The sequence below is a fragment of the Abramis brama genome (assembly GCF_963993115.1).
Source record: "Abramis brama genome assembly, chromosome: 16".
Taxonomy (NCBI): Eukaryota; Metazoa; Chordata; class Actinopteri; order Cypriniformes; family Leuciscidae; genus Abramis; species Abramis brama.
Genome location: NC_139978.1, coordinates 7369370 through 7391422, shown reverse-complemented (window position 1 = coordinate 7391422; position 22053 = coordinate 7369370). Strand labels below are relative to the sequence as shown.

Below are 22053 nucleotides of genomic sequence, written 5' to 3'. Positions count from 1 at the left end.
CTATTTAATCCCCTTGTGTTTGCTGTCTTGTGCCGGTTCATTGTGATTCGTGTGTGTATCCTGTGATACATTACCTGTGTGTAAACCTTCCCGTGAGTACCTTGTGAAGAACTCTGTCTTGTAAAGTCCTGATCTTGTTGCTGTTGTTAGTTATTTGTCTAGTTATCTGTCAAGTCTTAGTCTAGTGTAGTTAGTCTTTGTTTTTGCCCACCAGCCTTGTTTTGCCCCATCGTGGGTTTTGTTTTCCCTGTTTTGTCTGAATAAACCTGTTTATTGCATACTGTCTGCGATTGGGTTCATCTCTCCACAAACCATAACAATACCATGACAGAGGAACACAGAACAAGTGTGGCATTACTGTAACCCTGGGATTTTCCCCTCCAAGTTAAATGGGAGTATTTAAGACCTTTTCTAATAATGTTTCTTGGGTACTGAATTCATATTTCTTTACCATGTGTATATGGGTATCTACCCCTTTAAGAGCATCGTTTGTGTTATAGTTTGGTTGTAATTTACATGTGCAAAACGTGGCTTTTACCAACAAGTTAGTGTTTGTCCGTTATTCATTGGTGAATAATGGAATAAGCCCGCCTGATATCTATGTAATGTGAAGTTTGATTGGTTCTTGAGAGGAGTGAGGGAAAAAAGAGAGAGGAACCCACTTTCAGTTAGAATGTCAGAAAGTAGCTCATGCACGGAATGTTGATGGATTTTGACAGTTTTGACAAGCACAAGAGAAAAAGTATTTTGTACTTACATTTAATACCCCTGGAACTCAATGGAAGTTGATTGAAGATGGCATAGTTGGTAGTGTTGTTATAACCAGTCAACTGAACCAACAATCTTTTCACAAAACTTACAAAACCTTGTCAAACTGTCAAAATCCATCAACATTCCGTGCATGAGCTACTTTCTGACATTCTAACTGAAAGTGGGTGAATATCAAAATACATGATAGAAACATTTTGTTAAACCACTTACAAATGTTGACAACACCATTGACTACACTATTGAAACAATTACTTTTTATTACAACTGTACATGAATAGATAGGCCATTTGGCCCTGGACTAATAGGGTATTCTATTTGTCCATTCTATTGGCTCTATTCTATTTTGAAGACTTGTGCTGCCTGCACAAGTCTAATTTAAGGCTCTCACAAATAAATAGTATGGGTACATTATACATTTTCTGAGTCATCAGAGTGCCTTGAGTATTGAAGTTGTTGAGTTTTGTGTCCGTGGTGTTCTTTCATGCCACAGGGATAAAAGAAATCATACAGTTTAGGCGGAAATTGTGGAAAAATGTGTGTTATTTCTGGTTTAAAGAAGTCTTGTGACCTCTCTGTTTGTCAGACAGATTCAGTACTGGGCTTAAATGAAAGCCTAAAAGGTCCCCTTTCCAGCGATACCAAGCACCATATTATAGAATATTGACAATATCCCTAGCATGAGCCTAAACCAGATATACACCAGATTTCAAAAACGGAATTTATTTTAGGGGGGTTAGTAACTTCATGAGCTGAAAAAAGTGATTTCGCTACCACCGCTGCACTGCTATCGTGATTTTTCTAATACTAGGGGTGTATACCTTGCCAAAAAACAATGATAGCATTTGCCCCCCCCCCCGTTGATACCGATGGACCAAATTTGGGGCCCTGGCTCATGGACTAAAGGGAGGACTCTTCACTACGGTTAAGGTATCCCATTTCATATTTATTTGGCTCTTCGGAGTGAAGCGGCCAATTATCTTTTTGTTTTTGCGGCCACAGCGCATGCGAGCAACGGTTACAGGCCTGCAACGAGGGGTGAGCGTGATTGTGTGTGTGTGTGTGTGGGCCCACGTGAGTTATTGGGTCTCATTCATGAAACATTCGTAAATATACGAGTAAATATGTGAGTGATTTGCGCGTAAAGAGACATTCCCGAAAATTCTTCTCCTGATTCACAAATACTTCGTAAACGTCAGCCCAGCTAGAAATTTTTTGTTCTAAAAATGTTCTAAGAACATTAGCATGTATTGTTCTATAAATGTTTTCAGCGGCTAGTTTTAGTTTTGTTCTCAGAATGTTCTTTTAAAAGTTTGGAGAACATTCTTTAAAAACATTATTAAAATGTTTAGTAGTAACATTCTTTTAACATTATTCTCTAACGTTCTTAGAAAGTTTTCAGCGGCTAGTTTTAGTTTTGTTCCCAGAATGTTCTTTTAAAAGTTTGGAGAACATTCTTTAAAAACATTATTAAAATGTTTAGTAGTAACATTCTTTTAACATTATTCTCTAACGTTCTTAGAAAGTTTTCAGCGGCTAGTTTTAGTTTTGTTCCCAGAATGTTCTTTTAAAAGTTTGGAGAACATTCTTTAAAAACATTATTAAAATGTTTAGTAACATTCTTTTAACATTATTCTCTAATTTTCTCAGAACGTTTTCAGCGGGTAGTTTTATTTGTGTTCCCAGAATGTTTTTTTAAATGTTTAGAGAACATTTTCTAAAAACATTATTAAAATGTTTAGTAGTAACATTTTTATAACATTATTCTCTGACGTTCTTATAATGTTTTTAGCGTGTAGTTTTATTTTTGTTCCCAGAATGTTCTTATAAATGTTCGGATAACATTTTTTTAAAAACATTATTAAAATGTTTAGTAATAACGTTCTTATAACATTATTCTCTAATGTTCATAGAACGTTTTCAGCGGGTAGTTTTATTTTTGTTCCCAGAATGTTTTTTTAAATGTTTAGAGAACATTTTCTAAAAACATTATTAAAATGTTTAGTAATAACATTCTTATAACATTATTCTCTAACGTTCTTATAATGTTGTAAGCGGATAGTTTTATTTTTGTTCCCAGAATGTTCTTTTAAATGTTCGGATAACATTATTTAAAAACATTATTAAAATGTTTAGGTGTACCATTCTTACAACATTATTCTCTAACGTTCTTAGAAAGTTTTCAGGGGGTGTTTTTATTTTTGTTCCCAGAATGTTCTTTTAAAAGTTCAGATAACATTTTTTTTTACAACATTATAAAAATGTTTAATAATAATATTGTTAGAACATTATTTCTCCTAAAAGGTAGGATAACATTCTCTAAGAACACTCTAAAAATGTTTTGTGATGATGACCTTCTATAAATGTTTAATCATAACATTTTTAGAACATTATCCCTTTATTCTTATAAAGTTTTTAGCAGGAAGTTTTATTTTTATTCTTAGAACGTTCTTCTAAAAGTTAGGATAACATTCTCTAAAAATACTCTTAAAAATACTACTTAACATTCTTATAAATTTTTTAGTGGGAAGTTTTATTTTTGTTCCCAAAATGTTCTCTTAAACATAAAAAATGCTTAGCTATAACATTGTTAAAACATACAATTTTATTAATCTCTAAAATAAAACAAAAATCTAACAGGTTTATGAATGGCATTCACATAAATTATTAGAAGTTCTGCGTACAGTAGATGCCCAACATTAAATGAAGAACTCAGTAAAGTCCAATGTGCAATCACACGTCTTGACTGCTGTTTGCTCAGAGCGCTCATCATCAGTCTTTGGTTGTCTTGGTTCTTGCAGAAAAAGAATAAAGTCATCTGCATTAATAGGTGTTCTACTGTTCTTCTCTTCTTCTTTTTCAGCTGCTATCCCAGTTAGCAGAATTGAGCTCCATTCTCTGTGTGCATGGTAGAGTTTTTCCTCATAGCCTATAAAAGAAGATCATGCAACAGTGTAAACAAAAATAATACAAATACATATTACATATTAAGATCACAAGCAATATTGACTTTGAAAACTTTCAAAATTAGCCAGCCTAATTATTAATCAGAAATTAATTAGATTAGTTTATTTAAAAGTATAAATATGATACCTTATGAGTATCTATTTTGTTTCTGTAATTTAAAACATATACTTAATCCATTATATACATGTTAAAGGGATACTCCACTTTTTTTGTAAATAGGCTCATTTTATAACTCCCCCAGAGTTAAACAGTTGAGTTTTACCGTTTTCTAATCCATTCAGCCGAGTTTCTGATATTTAGAAGAATGTCAGTAACCAGACAGTTTCTGGTCTCATTGACTTCCATAGTATATATTTTTTCCTACTATGGAAGTCAATTTGACCAGAAACTGTCTGGTTACTGATATTCTTCCAAATATCAGAAACTCGGCTGAATGGATTCGAAAACGGTAAAACTCAACTGTTTAACTCTGGGGGAGTTGTAAAATGAGCCTATTTCCAAAAAAAGTGGAGTATCCCTTTAATAACACAACTAGAGGCTAAATTATTTTAACAAACTACAAACTTGGCTTGAGAAGTGTGAACCTCGAACTCAGGTAGCCTTGAGCACAGCTGCAGCATGTCACAGCACTGCCCACGATGCTTTTGCTCTGATGTAACAGCTCATTTTCATCAGTTATATTGTCTATGGATTGTTACATTTCTTACAGATTTCTGCTTGTTTTAAATCAGATACAGATAAAGTAGTACTGCATTTGAGATAGAACAATTTCTAGTGTGATTTAATCATACCTGTGAATCGTCTCTTTGCTATTAGCTAAGCTGTAAGTTTTAGTTACTTCAAAAGCAGAAAGAATTAAAGCTGCAAGCAGCATTTATCGGGGTTCAAGCTATTAAGGCCTTTAAGGGTTTTTAAGCACAAAAGCATCAAAAGTTATCAGGTTTTATTTAGCAAGCATGTAACCACTGACATAATAGATGGAAAAGACCATTTACAGCCAATACAGGCAATGTACCATAGGAAATATATGGTTTTAAAGCTTTTTAACAGTTATAGCGCCACCTATAGTCCGATCTCCATAAAATTTGGCATGCTTGTTAATGATGTTATGTCACATATGCTCACCAATTTTTGTGAAGTTCTGAGTTTTCATTTAGGATTTATAGGCTTTTTAGTGTATTTTGCCACACCCATTTTATAAATGACCCTATTACAGCCATCCAAATGCAAAAGTTCAACTTTTTTTTGATAGTTTTTGATCTAGAGAGTCCAGAGAATTGTCCTAGACTGGTCTGGTTCCAATCGTGCGAAAAACCTAGGACTAGTTCGCAAAAGTAGGTTTTTAACATGTTTGCGAATATTTAATGAACGGTTTGATTGACAGCAATGGTCCTTGAGGCAAAGTTGTTCAGGATGAGGAGATCTATCAAATGATATGCATATTGTGTGGATATTTGTAACACCACGTGATTACAGAGCTGTAAAACTCGTTAGCACCAACTAGTGGCCGATTTCTTTCAAAATTGTTACAGACCTCTATGGCCTTGAGTCGAACATGCCCATCGAGTTTCGTTCCGATCGGCCTCCGTTAACCTTGTCTAATAGGTGCTCAAACTTCATTGGCCGATGGCGGCCATGTTTTTCGAGATACGCCAATGTCCTCATACACATACATGGCACCTTGGACCAAGACACTGCATGCCAATTTTCAAGTCAATCGGACTAATGGTCAGGTGGTTATAGCCTGTTTTATGTTTTTTTCATGTTATAGCGCCACCATGTGGCCAATTGCCGCGGTTTTTTTTACTGTGACCTCAGATTGACCTCTTACACATGTGTACCAAGTTTGGTGAAGATACCTCATTTACTTCTGGAGTTATAGCCATTTTAGTAAAATAGGCCCTTCCCACAACGTACGTTTTGGCGCCCCTTACCGTCCGTGAGTCGAAATTTCAACTTTTTTTCGATAGTTTTTGATAATCAGACTCTAGAGAACATTTCTGCACTGGTTTGGTTCCGATCGGGCGAAAAACCTAGGACTAGTTCGCAAAAGTATGTTTTTGACAAAATTCAAAATGGCGGAAAATCTATCATGGCGGAAATGAAATCGGAGATATACGTTTTGTTCGTCAGGCGTCCAGCTTTCCAATGATATAACACACTTGAGTCTACGTCATACGGTCTAGTAGTTATGAGCAGTTTCGCGCTTTTGGTTGCTATAGCGCCACCTATGGGCCAATCGGGGTCATACTTTGATAGGTTCTCCCCAAATTGAGGACTACCATTTGGCCAAGTTTCAAGGTTCCAGCTCTTACGGTTTGGTCTGCACGATGCGTTTTAGGGGAAAATAATAATAATAATAATAATAATAATAATTAAAGCTGCAAGCAGCATTTATCGGGGTTCAAGCATTTAAGGCCTTTAAGCACATAAGCATTTAAGACATTAAGATTTATTTAGAAAGCTTTTAACCACTGAAATAATAGATGGAAAAGTCCATTTACAGCCAATACAGGAAATTTACCATAGGAAATATATGGTTTTCAAAGCTTTTTAACAGTTATAGCGCCACCTATGGTCCGATCTCCATAAAAATTTCCATGCTTCTTTAGCATATTATTTCACATATGCCCATCAATTTTTGTGAAGTTCTGAGTTTTTATTTAGGCTTTATAGACGTTTGAGTGTATTTGGACACGCCTATTTTATAAATGATCCTCTTCTAGCCAACCAAAAGCAAAATTTTAACTTTTTTTTGATAATTATTGATCTAGAGAGTCCAGAGAATTGTCCTAGACTGGTCTGGTTCCGATCGGGCGAAAAACCAGGGACTAGTTCGCAAAAGTAGGTTTTTAACATATTCGTGAATAATTAATAAACTGTTTGATTGACAGCAATGTTTCTAGAGGCAAAGTTGTTCAGCATGAGCAGATCTATCAAATGATATGCATTTTGTGATGATAAGTGTAACAGCACGTGATTACAGAGCCATAAAACTCGTTAGCGCCAACTAGTGGCCGATTTCTTTCAAAATTCTTACAGACCTCTAGGGCCATGAGTCGAACATGCCCACCGAGTTTTGTTCCAATCGGCCTCCGTTAACCTTGTCTAATAGGTGCTCAAACTTCATTGGCCGATGGCGGCCATGTTTTTTGAGATACACCAATGTCCTCATAGATATACATGACAGCTTGGACCAAGACACTGCATACCAATTTTCAAGTCAATCGGACTAACGGTCAGGTGGTTACAGCCTGATTTATGTTTTTTTCATGTTATAGCGCCACCATGTGGCCAATCGCCGCAATCTTTTTACTATGACCTCAGATTGACCTCTTACACAGGTGTACCGAGTTTGGTGAAGATACCTCATTTACTTCTGGAGTTATAGCCATTTTAGTAAAATAGGCTCCGCCTTCTTCAGACATTTTGGCGCCTCTTAGCGACCGTCAATCGAAATTTCAACTTTTTTTCGATAATTATTGATATTCTGACTCCAGAGAACATTTCTGCACTGGTTTGGTTCCGATCGGACACAAAACCAGGGACTAGTTCGCAAAAGTAGGTTTTGGACATAATTCAAAATGGCGGAAAATATGCATACCGGAAATGAAATCCTTGAGGCCTTTTTTGTTCGGCTTGACCCAAGGATTCCAATGATATAAGACACTTGAGTCTGTGACAAACGGTTAATGAGATTTAAGCAAAAATGTGATTTTTTTTTGTTTTTTGCACTGTAGCGCCACCTATGGGCCAATCGGGGTCATATTTTGATAACCTCTCCTCGATTTTTGTACTACCATCTGGCAAAGTTTCAAGTCTCTAGCATTTACGGTTTGGGCTGCACGATGCGTTTTACGGCAGAAGAAAAATAATAATAATAAAAATCAGTACAATTACAATAGGGTTTCAGCACTTCGTGCTTGAACCCCTAATAAAAATCAGTACAATTACAATAGGGTTTCAGCACTTCGTGCTTGAACCCCTAAAAATATGCTATAACTTCTGTTTCTTATTGAGAAATCACAGGACAGTGTTGACACTAACTTTTTGTGCTCCAGTAGGTTTCTGTGTGCGCACAATCTGCATGTTAAATGTGAGCTACTGTCTGTGCATATGAAAGCTTGTTTCCGCCATGGAATACAATTTTTAAAAAAGGTAATTGCGAATCACAATTCAAACTTTTTTTTCTCAGAAGTGCGAGATATAAACTCGCAATTGGCCGTTTGAAAGTCAGAATCACAGGATAAATTAGTAAAACCTGAGAAAAAAAAGCAATTCTGGCTTTTTTTTTTTTTTGCTGTCGTTTCTATATGAGAACATTAATGCACTTCATCAATACAGCTGCTCTGAGAGTCACTTCAGCAGCATTTTAGCTTCATTTGAGAAAAACTATCATCATATCATAAAACACAGAGAAACTCAAAGGTCTACACGGCAATCCGTCAAATAAAAGTTTGGTTTAACCTTTGAAGAACGTTTTGCTTAAATCATTACATTTTAAATAATTGGTTATAGCAATTTAATTAAACCATTCAAATGGAATCAAGAAAACAAAAAAAAATTTACTTTTGGGAGATGCGAGAGCGAAGTAGTCCAGTGATAATTAACAGGCAGCCATGGTTAATGCAATTTGCAAAGACCCGCCCCCTTTAGTTACTGTTGCTATGTCCAACAAGCCATGGCGCTCTCACGCCACACATCATATTGTCACGCAATGAAAAATACATTGCGGATCACAGAAAAAACGCTGAAACGTTTAAACGCAGAGACAAGACAGAGCAGGTTACTTTTGATATGAAAGTTGAAACAAAGTCTCAACGTTTAATTTGTGTAATTTTTTTAAAAAAATATATTTTTGGTAAAATAAAAATGTAAAAAATACCTGTCAATCAAACTCCCTCGAAGGGTGAATTCTGAGGGGAGTAAAAAAGACAGCTCACAATTCTGATATTTTCTTGCAATTGTGTGTTCTTGCCTCACAATTCTGAGAGAAAAAAAAAAACTGTAATTTTACTGATGGAAACAGACAGTAAAAAAGTGGACTTCAAAGATTTCTTATTCTGTAGCTCCCTGTGGGATTTTTTTGACAAGTCCATAAAAATGCATCCATCCATGATAAAAGTACTCCACACGGCTCTGGCAGGTTAATAAAGGCGAAAGGTGAAGCGAAGTGATGCGTTTGTGTAAGAAACATATCCATATTTTATATTTTAGGGCTGGGAATCGATTAAAAAAAGTAACTGATTATTTACACAATTTGCTGTAATTAAATGCAATTAATTGCATTTCCCCCAAGCTTGTAATCATCAATATTTAAACTTAGAATAACCTAATTAAACAACAAAAAGGAAAAAAAGGAACAGAAAATAGCCCTGTATTAAAATAATATTAAACATCAATATATCAATATATTATTATTTTCAATAATCAATCAACATAATAAATTTAACAATTTATTATTATAATTTTTTTTTTCTAATTATCAAAATAAAACATAGTCCTACAAAGCTATTATTACAAGAGCATGTGATCAGAGCAGGTAATTTTACCATTGTTGTCAGCATGACTATACCAGCTCAGTAGGGCTATTTCACAGAAGTCTACTGAGGAATTTCACGTTATTTGACTTTGCTTTCCAGTGCATGATCGGTACATGATTGGAGCGTTTGGGCCGTTAACGACAGAGCAGAACGCGCAAGCGCAAACACGGAGCAGAACATTGAGCAAAGAGCTCAATGTTTGCTCAGTGTTGTGTGTGTGTGTCAGTGCGCCGACACACACACACGGAATGGAGAGCGCGGAGCGGAAAAGACCCGGTCATGAAAGCTGCGCGAGAATAAAACCTGATCGCCGAACACGGAGGGGCGGGACGGCATATTTTGCAGCCTTTTCCGCAACAGGAAGTCATTAAAATGAGGCAAAAAAAGTGCTGCGTTAATTGCATTTTTTTTATAAACTCGTTAAGCATCTCAAATTAATCGCGAAGATTAACGTGTTAATTCCCCCAGCCCTACCATATTTATAATTTTATCGACTTAAATAACTAGCTTCCAGCAGACAGCCATATGCAAGTCAAATTACGCCCAAAGAGTTAGTCAACGCATCGATACGCATATGCGCCTGCAAGGCTACGCATCACTACACTTCGGCCGCCATATGCGTCTATGAGTAGAAAAATGTGTCGTCCCAGTTTTTGATACGCGACGCACCGTTGTATGCAATACTATGCGTTGTTGGTGGGGGCAAAACTGCAAGTTGCTTGCGTCCGACGTGTTGACTATAAAAGGCTCTTGTCGGTGCATGACATAGGAGTAGCATAAGCTTTGACGGCTCTCGCGGTTCAAACAAACAGGGCTAGGCAATAAATTCAAGCTCCTCCCACATTTCTCTTTATATGATTCTCTTTAATGATAATTTTTCTAAAAATCTCTGTGGAAAGAAAGTCAGATATAAATCTGGGACAGATATAAATCTGGCACGAGGGAGAAAAAAATAGATCATTTTTATTTTGGAGTGCATTGTGCGTTTAAAATTGACTACGGTTTTATAAAATGCAGTGGATACTTACTAGTGATGGACTTGTTTCTCTGTTGGTGCCTGTTCTGCTCCGTAAACATTGGTCCAATGCTTGATCTTAAGAAAATGTAAAAAGTGTGTTAATGTGTGTTAACAGACTATTGATCTGGGTGACATAGGACCATTTTTTATGTTTTCCTTAAGTGTTAGGCTATATAAATCTGGAGAATCCTTACTAACATTAACCATGGTTTTGCTACACTAACTAAATGGTAATAAATTATTGTAATCAATCCACCATAAAAATATTGTTTCTACACTTTACTATAATAAAAACCATGGTTAATTTAGCAAAGGACCCTGGGAACATGTCCTAAAAAGAACAGCTCATCCAAAAAATAGACTCTCTATCGTTATTTACCAGTACTCCATGTTGTTCCAAAACTGTATGAATTTATTTTGTATAACCTTAATTAAGATATCTTGAGAAATGACTTCACTGTTTTTTTTTTTTTTTTTCATAAAATGGGTTCCAATGTTGTTTAATTCCCAACATTCTTGTGTTTCAGAGAAGTAAGTCATACAGGTTTGAAAATAATTTCATTTTGAAAGGACATTTATGTTATGTATAAAGACACAATGTTCTCAGTTCCCTCATTGTAAAGCTCCTATGCTGAGGTTTATTTTATTTTATTTTTTCAAAATGTTGCAAGTAAAATGTTCTAATTGTGTTAACTTGTCACATTAGAAGAACGTTTTATGAAGAACATTCAACATCTCATCTCTCAATGATATCCTCAAAACATTTCCCTAACGTGACAGAGAGAATGTTCTTCTTTTGTTATCATGAAACATTGGGACAATGTTATATTGAGATCATTGTACAACTTTAACTTTAGCAACATTCCCAAAATATGCTCAAAATGTTGCAAGTAGAATGTTCTTCTTTTGTTATCATGAAACATTGGGAACATTTGTTTCCATAAAATGGGTTCCAATGTTGTTTTATTCCCAACATTCTTGTGTTTCACAGAAGTCATACAGGTTTGAAAATAATTTCATTTTGAAAGGACATTTATGTTTGGGTCAGCTAGGCCCATAAAAACTCATATCAAGAAGACAGGTACAATTTTGACTGGAGGGTTTGGACCAGTGTGCCTTTGAGCAGAGTTTACATGTTCTGCCTCTATTTCACGTGTATTTTACTATGACAATACTCACCGCAACTGAAGATCATGTGGCTGGATAATTTATTCCCAAAATTCCTGGATAATGGGAAACACACACATACAGCAATATTATTAGCTATTTGTATTTACTTACTAAAAGAGACATAAAAAGCTTGCAAATTTTTACTCACCAGCTCAAAAACATATTATGATGATGACTCATCATTTTGACGGTAACGTTAGGCCGATATCCCGCGATCATTCAAAAGCCTAGTTTTCATAGTGTGGGTCGAGTTCCTCTCTGTATAAAGACACAATGTTCTCAGTTCACTCATTGTAAAGCTCAGACTATGCTGAGGTTTATTTTTATTTATTTTTATCAAAAACTAACTTAGCTGACAATATTTAGCCTAACGTTACACATGCAGCCTGAAACATTGACATAATATCGATATTGCTCTAGTCGCATTTAAAATTAGCTTCTCAATTTAACACACTATATTTTGATGTAGCAGAATGTATTTTTATATAAAATAAAGTTATTTACCTTCCGCAGATTGCAATATGTCCGTTACACGTAGGCTACGTTGTTAAAATTCGTTGTCCATTTACATCCCGCAACTCGCTCAAAATAAAAATGTAACAGTACGATGCAAAATAATCCATGTTTTAAACAATGTAAAAGCCACAGAACCGAAGGAGGCTAGTACTGAAGATCCTCCCGAGCAGCAGCAGCGCGCACACACACACACTCTCACTCTAAAACAGACGAATATTCAAACTTCAAACTTGACCAGTAAAAGGCGCGCATAGCTGCCATTGGCCAGATTCCTGGATGACAGTCTGAATAGCCAATCATGCTCAAAACAACTCGAAGAGACAGCCAATAATGTGGTAACATTGCAATTACAGGAAAAGATTACATGTTTTAAAAGAAAGAATATGAAAAAAATGTGCACGGCTATTTATTTAGTTGTATTTGTAAGCTGGCTGTTATATTTAATCAATTGGTTAAATGGTGTCTTCATTGCAGTGTATGATAAAAAATAAATAAACTTACAATAACATATAAATAATAATAATAAATTACACAAATAATATATACCATGTATAACAACATATATTTACCACTGCTCTGCCAAACAGCAGTTTAAAAGAGCAAACATATTATATATTAAACAGAGCAAACATTGCATATGTATAGGCTATTCATATACAATTCTGTATACCTACCTACATGAAAAACTAATGGATTGGTATCATGGTAACATTAGAGATACATTCATGTGACCCATAATGATCCTTTTGCACTTTAACAAAATATTGACCTTTCCTTTAGAAACACTCTTATGCCTAATAATGTCAACTTGCTTTTCACCCTGTGTGGCACTGTTACACAACCTGTTGGTTTAGGGTAAATCCTCTGTCCAACACAACACTTTGGTAACATTGGCATAATTCTATACAAGTTGCAACATATACCCCGGGTTTCACAGGCAAGGTTTAAGCCTGTAGTCCCAGACTAAAATGCACGTTTGAGCTGTTTTACCTGAAAGCAACTTGCACTGACATATCTTAAAATATGTCGGTGCCATTATTTTGTCTCAAGATGCACACCAGTAATGTTTCTTTTTCTTTTTTCTAAGGCACATTTTTAAAAGCTAATTAAATGCACTAAGGCCTAATCCTGGCTTAATCTAAACTCTGTGAAACCGGGTCTGGGTTAGAAATTAAGGGTTAAGGTTAACCCTAACTCTAACCCTAACCCTTGTCTACAGACTTTTATTTAACAGCATGGATACTCCAAGGTGTTGACTGCAGTGGTTAGGCCTTTAGCGTTGATACAGGACGAATAACTTCTTACTGTGACAGTCTGTAATGTATTTTAGCAAAGAGTGTTTGTATGGATTGTCCCTAATTAAGCTAGAGCTATTGGTGCATTCAAGTCATGTCATAAAGATCGTATTTACAAGTTGAACGCCACCACAATGATGAGAATATGAGTAGGAAGCTCAGGATTTTCTTTAACCCCGATCTTGAAGAGTTAGGGGTGTGTCAGTGGGAAACATTGTGGGATACCACTATACTTAGGTATTCAGCAGTGACAATGAAGTAAGCTAATGCCTGCACAAAATATGATAGCATTAATATGTAACAGTATAATATGTGATGATAAAGTTTACAGTGGCTTCATTAATTTAAAACATTAAACAAAATTGTAAAACCTCATGAATACAAACTTCCCAGGAGGACTTAAACGCACCATATGTTCCATCGTGAACCCTGTTGGCCTGCTGTCAGACCAGCAAGCTCAATTTAACAATAATTGTGTAGTTTGATTGCTAAATGTTACATTTAAAATGTTCTAGTTTTGTTAACACGTCACATTACAAGAATTTTTTTTAAAAACACTCATCATCTCAGGTCTCAGTGATATCCTCAAAACATTTTACGAACGTTGATTTGATAATGTTCCTCCTCTGTTATTATGGAACATTGTGCCAATGTTTTACTGAGAACATTATATAATCTGTTATCTCAACAACATCCTCAAAACATCCTTAAAATGTTGCAATTAAAATGTTCTAATTGTGTTAACACATAACATTACAAGAACGTTTTATAAAGAACATTCAACATCTCATCTCTCAATGATATCCTCAAAACATTTTCCTAATGTGACAGAGAGAATGTTCTTCTTTTGTTATGACAAAACATTGGGACAATGTTATATTGAGATCATTGTACAAACTTTAACTTTAACAACATTCCCAAAATATGCTCAAAATGTTGCAAGTAGAATGTTCTTCTTTTGTTATCATGAAACATTGGGACAATGTTATATTGAGATCATTGTACAAACTTTAACTTTAGCAACATTCCCAAAATATGCTCAAAATGTTGCAAGTAAAATGTTCTAATTGTGTTAACTCGTCACATTAGAAGAACATTTTATAAAGAACAATAAACATCTCATCTCTCAATGATATCCTCAAAACATTCTACAAATGTGACAGAGAGAACGTTCTTCTTTTGTTATGACAAAACATTAAGACAACGTTATTTTGAGATCATTGTACAAACTTTAACTTAAACAACATTCCCAAAATATGCTCAAAATGTTGCAAATAAAATGTTATAATTTTGTTAACTCGTCACATTAAAATAACGTTTTATAAAGAACAATAAACATCTCATCTCTCAATGGTATCCTCAAAACATTTTCCTAATGTGACAGAGAGAATTGTTCTTCTTTTGGTTTTATGAAACATTGGGACAATGTTATATTGAGATCATTGTACAAACTTGAACTTTAATAACATTCCCAAAATATCCTCAAAATGTTGCAAGTAGAATGCTCTTCTTTTGTTATCATGAAACATTGGGACAATGTTATTTTAAGATCATTGTCCAAACTTTAACTTTAACAACATTCCCAAAATATGCTCAAAATGTTGCAAATAAAATGTTCTAATTGTGTTAACTCGTCACATTAGAAGAACGTTTTATGAAGAACATTCAACCTCTCATCTCTCAATGATATCCTCAAAACATTTTCCTAACGTGACAGAGAGAACGTTCTTCTTTTGTTTTTATGAAACATTGGGACAATGTTATATTGAGATCATTGTACAAACTTTAACTTTAACAACATTCCCAAAATATGCTCAAAATGTTGCAAGTAGAATGTTCTTCTTTTGTTATCATGAAACATTGGGACAATGTTATATTGAGATCATTGTACAAACTCTAACTTTAGCAACATTCCCAAAATATGCTCAAAATGTTGCAAGTAGAATGTTCTTCTTTTGTTATCATGAAACATTGGGACAATGTTATATTGAGATCATTGTACAAACTTTAACTTTAACAACATTCCCAAAATATGCTCAAAATGTTGCAGGTAAAATGTTCTAATAGTGTTAACTCGTCACATTAAAATAACGTTTTATAAAGAACATTCAACCTCTCATCTCTCAATGATATCCTCAAAACATTTTCCTAATGTGACAGAGAGAATGTTCCTCTTTTGTTTTTATGAAACATTGGGACAATGTTATATTGAGATCATTGTACAAACTTTGACTTTAACAACATTTCCAAAATATGCTCAAAATGTTGCAGGTAAAATGTTCTAATTGTGTTAACTCGTCACATTAGAAGAACGTTTTATAAAGAACAATAAACATCTCATCTCTCAATGATATCCTCAAAACATTTTCCTAACGTGACAGAGAGAACGTTCTTCTTTTGTTATGACAAAACATTAAGACAACGTTATTTTGAGATCATTGTACAAACTTTAACTTTAACAACATTCCCAAAATATGCTCAAAATGTTGCAAGTAAAATGTTCTAATTGTGTTAACTCGTCACATTAGAAGAACGTTTTATAAAGAACATTCAACATATCATCTCTCAATGATATCCTCAAAATATTCTACAAATGTGACAGAGAGAATGTTCTTCTTTTGTTTTTATGAAACATTGGGACAATGTTATATTGAGATCATTGTACAAACTTTAACTTTAGCAACATTCCCAAAATATGCTCAAAATGTTGCAAGTAAAATGTTCTTCTTTTGTTATCATGAAACATTGGGACAATGTTATATTGATATCATTGTACAAACTTTAACTTTAGCAACATTCCCAAAATATGCTCAAAATGTTGCAAGTAAAATGTTCTAATTGTGTTAACTCGTCACATTAGAAGAACGTTTTATAAAGAACAATAAACATCTCATCTCTCAATGATATCCTCAAAATATTCTACAAATGTGACAGAGAGAACGTTCTTCTTTTGTTATGACAAAACATTAAGACAACGTTATTTTGAGATCATTGTACAAACTTTAACTTAAACAACATTCCCAAAATATGCTCAAAATGTTGCAAATAAAATGTTATAATTTTGTTAACTCGTCACATTAAAAGAACGTTTTATAAAGAACAATAAACATCTCATCTCTCAATGATATCCTCAAAACATTTTCCTAATGTGACAGAGAGAATGTTCCTCTTTTGTTTTTATGAAACATTGGGACAATGTTATTTTGAGATCATTGTACAAACTTTAACTTTAACAACATTCCCAAAATATGCTCAAAATGTTGCAGGTAAAATGTTCTAATTGTGTTAACTCGTCACATTAGAAGAACGTTTTATAAAGAACAATAAACATCTCATCTCTCAATGATATCCTCAAAACATTTTCCTAACGTGACAGAGAGAACATTCTTCTTTTGTTATGACAAAACATTAAGACAACGTTATTTTGAGATCATTGTACAAACTTTATCTTTAACAACATTCCCAAAATATGCTCAAAATGTTGCAAGTAAAATGTTCTAATTGTGTTAACTCGTCACATTAGAAGAACGTTTTATAAAGAACATTCAACATCTCATCTCTCAATGATATCCTCAAAACGTTTTCCTAACGTGACAGAGAGAACGTTCTTCTTTCGTTATAATGAAACATAGGGACAATGATATTTTGAGATCATAGTACAACTTGTTATTTCAGAAACATTCCCAAAACATCTTTTGAATGTTGCAGTTAAAATGTTATATCTTAGTTTTCATATAACGTTATAGGAACATTTTTTAAAATGAGAAAACATCCTTAAAATGTTCAGTAAACATTACATTCAAATGTTTTCTTTAGAACATTAACCAAACTTGTAGGGAATGTTAGCGAAAGTTCTGAGAACGTTCCCTGCTAGCTGGGAGATTTGATAGTGAAATGTGTGTGTGGGTTAATGAATTCCAATCACTCGTAAATGGGACGCGCGTGCACGCTCATTCTCAATTACCATAAATCCCGCCAATTAAAACCGACTGACAGCTATATATGGGTATCATATTATGACACGAAACGAAGGATTTCAACATGTCTTCTCAAAAGCGAATGCTATTGTATTATTACATGTATAATTTTGAAAAAAAAAAAAAAAAAAAAAGCGAATGAAGAAGAGAAATTTCTCAGATGCAGAAATTGAAGTTTTATTATCAGAAGTTCATTCAAAACGCCACATTTTATTTTCAAGCGTACATAGTGGCGTATCAGGTCCTAAAAAAAAAGGATTTTTTTAGGTAATAGGCTACATGCTTTAGGTAAAAATGCTTGGCAGCATATTACAGATGCAGTTAATGGAGTTTCATCTTTTAATCGAACAGTCCCAGAAGTGAAAAGAAAATGGTTCGACATGAAGCTTGACTGCAACACTTGTAACTTGCGGACTTGTAAAAAAAAAAACAAAAAAAAAACAGCTTGAATATAAAAAAATAAAAAAAACTTGTGGACTTGTGTTCCGTTTGCAGATGCTATTACTGGCTCTCGTAATACAAGTAAAAAGAAAAACCGTATGTAATTACTATATATAATACTTTTTCAAAATGCTGTGTAAATATGTACCCGATTACGTTGAATTAAAATGCAGTTTATTAATGAGCAAAACGTTCGGATGTTAAACGTACTATTTACGCGTGGCTGGGAGCAGGTGTAGATTTCTTTCGTACCAACTAACATTTGGGAAATACGAACATTTTAATGAATCCGAAAATTTACGCCAGAACCACTTTACACACGATTTACACAAAAATTCGTTCTGCTCGTGTTTCATGAATGAGACCCAATGTGTTTATCCGTCAAATTATAACTGCCGTTGTATTTCCTAAGAGGGGTTTGATTTATTATTATTCCTTTTCTGTTAAAGGGAAGTTTCATATAGCCTACATGTAAATAGATGGGCATTTAAAAAAGTGTAAAAACCATATTGAGAGACATTGATTTATTTTTTGGGTAAAAAGAGTCATACTCAGCGGCCAAATTCATATTCATCTGTAGATTGACATACAGTTCTAAAAGTACATTAATCTGAGATTGTGTATCATTTTAATATCCTAACTGCCCAGTGATCCTTTTGAAATAGGCAGTTAATTGTAGTTTACTGTTTATTATGACCGCCGCTAGCGTAGCTAGCGAAAGCGGTCATATAGGGATTGTCAAAGTTTTTTTTTTTTTTTTTTTTCGTCATCTACTGAATTTTTTCGTCAACGATACCAGGGACACCGAAACACCGGGGAACATGAAATTTGGTGGGCATGTAGCCCAACTAGACTTTTACGGAAAAATTTCGTTTGGTCCCCGGGGGCCATCCCCCCCCCCCCCGCGCTGGGCCCCCCCAAACCCAAAAAATGCAGTTTTTCCTAAATAACTACCTGAACCGTGGCACCGAGGATGAAGAAATTTTTATGGTATGTTGGTCTACTAGACTTTTACGGAAAAATTTCGTTTGGTCCCCGGGGGCCACTTCCCCCCCCCCCGCGCTGGGGCCCCCGTGAATTTTTCGTCAACGATACCAGGGACACCGAAATACCGGGGAACATGAAATTTGGTGGGCATGTAGCCCCACTAGACTTTTACGGAAAAATTTCGTTTGGTCCCCGGGGGCCACTCCCCCCCCACGCTGGGCCCCCCCAAACCCAAAAAATGCAGTTTTTCCTAAATAACTACCTGAACCGTGGCACCGAGGATGAAGAAATTTTTATGGTATGTTGGTCTACTAGACTTTTACAGAAAAATTTCGTTTGGTCCCCGGGGGCCACTCCCCCCCCGCGCTGGGCCCCCCGTGAATTTTTCGTCAACGATACCAGGGACACCGAAACACCGGGGAACATGAAATTTGGTGGGCATGTAGCCCCACTAGACTTTTACGGAAAAATTTCGTTTGGTCCCCGGGGGCCACTCCCCCCCCACGCTGGGCCCCCCCAAACCCAAAAAATGCAGTTTTTCCTAAATAACTACCTGAACCGTGGCACCGAGGATGAAGAAATTTTTATGGTATGTTGGTCTACTAGACTTTTACAGAAAAATTTTGTTTGGTCCCCGGGGGCCACTCCCCCCCCGCGCTGGGCCCCCCGTGAATTTTTCGTCAACGATACCAGGGACACCGAAACACCGGGGAACATGAAATTTGGTGGGCATGTAGCCCCACTAGACTTTTACGGAAAAATTTCGTTTGGTCCCCGGGGGCCACTCCCCCCCCCCGCGCTGGGCCCCCCGTGAATTTTTCGTCAACGATACCAGGGACACCGAAACACCGGGGAACATGACATTTGGTGGGCATGTAGCCCCACTAGACTTTTACGGAAAAATTTCGTTTGGTCCCCGGGGGCCACTTCCCCCCCCGCGCTGGGGCCCCCGTGAATTTTTCGTCAACGATACCAGGGACACCGAAACACCGGGGAACATGAAATTTGGTGGGCATGTAGCCCCACTAGACTTTTACGGAAAAATTTCGTTTGGTCCCCGGAGGCCACTCCCCCCCCCGCGCTGGGCCCCCCGTGAATTTTTCGTCAACGATACCAGGGACACCGAAACACCGGGGAACATGAAATTTGGTGGGCATGTAGCCCCACTAGACTTTTACGGAAAAATTTCGTTTGGTCCCCGGGGGCCACTCCCCCCCCACGCTGGGCCCCCCGTGAATTTTTCGTCAACGATACCAGGGACACCGAAACACCGGGGAACATGAAATTTGGTGGGCATGTAGCCCCACTAGACATTTACGGAAAAATTTCGTTTGGTCCCCGGGGGCCACTCCCCCCCCTCGCTGGGCCCCCCCAAACCCAAAAAATGCAGTTTTTCCTAAATAACTACCTGAACTGTGGCACAGAGGATGAAGACATTTTTATGGTATGTTGGTCTTAAGGGCCCACATCAACCTAGCCCATAATCGATTGTCAAAGTTTTTTTTTTTTTTTTTTTTTCGTCATCTGAATTTTTCGTAGCTAGCGAGAGCGGTCATATAGGGATTGTCAAAGTTTTTTTTCTTTTTTTTTTTTCGTCAATCTACTGAATTTTCCGTCAACGATACCAGGGACACCGAAACACCGGGGAACATGAAATTTGGTGGGCATGTAGCCCCACTAGACATTTACGGAAAAATTTCGTTTGGTCCCCGGGGGCCACTCCCCCCCCTCGCTGGGCCCCCCCAAACCCAAAAAATGCAGTTTTTCCTAAATAACTACCTGAACCGTGGCACCGAGGATGAAGAAATTTGCAAAGTATGTTGGTCTTAAGGGCCCACATCAACCTAGCCCATAATCACTCATTTGTGATTTGCGCCCCTCCCATAAAAAATGAAAATGCAATATTATTCTGCTTTAATCGCCACTATCTTCAGTGGAGATGTTCAGAACTGCACCATATTTCATGTGTATGATTAACTTGACATCCTCTGGGGGTATGCTAAGTTTCGTAGAATTTCATCCATGGGGGGGTATAAAATAAATTCATTTATGTGCACATTTAGTGACTGTACACTCATCGGCCTGTAGATGGTGCTGTTGAGCGAAGGGTTGCTGGTTTAGGATGATACTGTCACACACACACATGCAGGAATACAAACAAACGCAAGCATGCACACACACTGACATCCACAGGCACAGACACACACCCATACACACACATACAAATCCACATGCACAGACACACACACACAAACACACACGCGCACACACATGTACGCACGCACACATACACGCACAGACACACACAGACACACACATACACAAACACACACACATACACACACACACACACAGACAGACATGCACATACTACTACTTTTTTTAGGTATCAGCCATATACCCTATTTACCAATACCCAATGTGTTATGCTTGGGCAGTATACTAATGACGTGGGTGGGACATGTTTCATGCCATGTTAGATCACATCCTGAGAGTCTACGCTTTCAGAAAATATATAGTTTATATAGTTGAATCAGTTTTCTCTTCATGGTACAGACCAAAATGTATTATGTGTACACTTTCTTCACCTAAATCCATAAAATCCCATTAATTTCAATGGGACATTTACTTAAGTGTTCTACTAGGTACAGTGGGAATGAGTTTAATTTTGTTAACATTGTTTTTTTAAAACTCTGGGACCAGGGCTACAAGATAAAACCACTTTTTTGGGGAAAAAATGTTTTTTATTTCAGTAAAACACAACAAACCCATGCCAAAGTCAGATAACAGACTTTTACCATCAACAGGCACCTCAACCGTTTGGTAGAGGTTTGTATAAATTGAATGGGAGGGTCCTTTGAAAAAAAAAAAAAACACAGATTTTTCATACTTAGTATGTATAAGTATAAGTATATATACTATTTTGATCCCGTGAGGGAAATTTGGTCTCTGCATTTATCCCAATCCGTGAATTAGTGAAACACACTCAGCACACAGTGAACACACAGTGAGGTGAAGCACACACTAATCTCGGCGCAGTGAGCTGCCTGCAACAACAGCGGCGCTCGGGGAGCAGTGAGGGGTTAGGTGCCTTGCTCAAGGGCACTTCAGTCGCTTTTTACTGTTAACCACTGTTATGGATGTGACGTTTTCACATTATGGATGTTAAGTGTCTAAACTAATGACTTTTGATATAAAACTTAAATAGTAATGGCAAATAATTACAAAACTCTAAATTATCCATGATCCACAGGAATACTCCAGACAGTCTTTTAAAATATACAACTTATATACATAAACACGCAATACAGCCAAATTGCTCCACGTCATTTATTTTTGTGGAAAGCCAGTGCAGGCCTGAGCGGCGGTCA

At 36.3% G+C, this 22053-nt stretch overlaps 1 protein-coding gene and 1 long non-coding RNA gene across 6 annotated transcripts in view; one reads left to right on the top strand and one right to left on the bottom strand.

Annotated features, from left to right (window-relative positions):
* The window catches only part of LOC311098547 (uncharacterized protein), a 174734-nt gene that overhangs the window by 87089 nt on the left and 65592 nt on the right, over window positions 1-22053 (top strand). The gene's annotated exons all lie outside the window — the stretch shown is intronic.
* LOC311098451 lies at window positions 3351-12452 on the bottom strand. Of its 2 annotated transcripts, XR_014609481.1 has the most exons (6): window positions 11971-12452; window positions 11615-11724; window positions 11476-11519; window positions 10307-10371; window positions 8621-8722; window positions 3351-3697 (listed from the first exon to the last, which is right to left on the bottom strand). It is a non-coding gene; the product is annotated as an uncharacterized lncRNA (long non-coding RNA). The 2 variants fall into 2 exon arrangements; XR_014609482.1 differs by lacking the exon at window positions 8621-8722 and having other exon boundaries at window positions 11971-12435.